We start from the raw sequence: 1,436 nt of genomic DNA on the forward strand, positions 1-1,436 counted from the left end.
GGTTGCAGCCAGTGCCCCCTAGAGGGGAAAGGTCCCTGCCCCATTCCACCCCATGAGGTTGCAGCCACTGCCCCCTAGAGGGGGAAAGGTCCCTGCCCCATTCCCCCCCATGAGGTTGCAGCCAGTGCCCCCTAGAGGGGGAAAGGTCCCTGCCCCATTCCCCCCCATGAGGTTGCAGCCACTGCCCCCTAGAGGGGAAAGGTCCCTGCCCCATTCCCCCCATGAGGTTGCAGCCAGTGCCCCCTAGAGGGGAAAGGTCCCTGCCCCATCCCCCGATGAGGTTGCAGCCAGTGCCCCATAGAGGGGAAAGGTTCCTGCCCCACTCCCCCCATGAGGTTGCAGCCAGTGCCCCCTAGAGGGGAAAGGTCCCTGCCCCATTCCTCCCCCCCCTGAGGTTGCAGCCAGTGCCCCCTAGAGGGGAAAGGTCCCAGCCCCATTCCCCCCCATGAGGTTGCAGCCAGTGCCCCCTAGAGGGGAAAGGTCCCTGCCCCATTCCCCCCCATGAGGTTGCAGCCAGTGCCCCCTAGAGGGGAAAGGTCCCTGCCCCACTCCCCCCCATGAGGTTGCAGCCACTGCCCCCTAGAGGGGAAAGGTCCCTGCCCCATGCCGCCCCCCTCCGATCATGTGGCAGTCGGCGCCCCCTAGAGGCCAAGGCCCCGCGCTCTGCTCCCGCCCGGGTCGCAGCCGCCCCCTGGCGGCCCGTCCCACCTGCTGGCGGCGCGGGCTGCTCTCACTGCACCAGCCGGGCCCTCGCCGTCCCGCGGCTGCTGCAGCGCGGCCCCCTCCGCGCCGCGCAGTGGAGCATCTCGCGGGGCTCGGCTGCTGCAGCCCGGCCGCTGCGCTCGGCTCGGCTCGGCTCGGCTCCGCTCGCTGCCTGCCCGCGTCACCGCCGCGCGCCCCCCCTCCGGCGGCCAGCTCCGTGCGGGGGGAGCGAGGGGCGGGAGGAGCGGAGCGAGCGCGCGGGGGAGGGGGGGGGGGGGGGGGGGGCAGGGGGAGCTGTTCCCGGCTAAGTTGCTGGTGATGGAGCTGTCGCTGCTTCCCTGGCTGCCGGGTTGGGCTGGATTCTGATTCTCCCTGGGAGGGGGAGACTCCCTCAGCGCAGGGACAGCGCCCAGGGGCCCAGAACTGTGTGTGTGGGGGGGGCAGGGTACCCCCCTCCCCCCTTCCAAGCAACCGACACGTGGGGCACTTTAAGAAATCAGCACGCCATCCGCTCTGCCTGTGACATCACAGCGAGTTGCCATGGAAACAGCTGTGACATCAGAGGCCAATGACATCAAGCCCAGAAAGGGAACAAACGGCGGGGGAGACGAGTGTGACTCACTTAAAGTGTCAGCCGCCATCCTTCCCTCCGCAGCCAGGGACTGGCCCCCCCGCTCTCAGCTCTGCCCCCACCCCCCAGCTCTGCCAGTACCCCTCAGTCCTGACCCACAGCC

General features: G+C 69.5%; 1 protein-coding gene across 1 annotated transcript in view; it reads right to left on the reverse strand.

The window, feature by feature from the left end:
- PITPNM1 (phosphatidylinositol transfer protein membrane associated 1) overlaps window positions 1-881 on the reverse strand; it is a 23,717-nt gene extending 22,836 nt beyond the window's left edge. Inside the window, exon 1 of the mRNA XM_026661128.2 lies at window positions 709-881. The gene's annotated coding sequence lies outside the window, so the exon portion shown is untranslated. The remainder of the gene's footprint in view (window positions 1-708) is intronic.
- Window positions 882-1,436: the final 555 nt, after the last annotated feature.

This window comes from Terrapene carolina, unplaced genomic scaffold, assembly GCF_002925995.2.
Source record: "Terrapene carolina triunguis isolate 2854851 unplaced genomic scaffold, T_m_triunguis-2.0 Scaffold926, whole genome shotgun sequence".
NCBI classification, from domain to species: domain Eukaryota; kingdom Metazoa; phylum Chordata; order Testudines; family Emydidae; genus Terrapene; species Terrapene triunguis.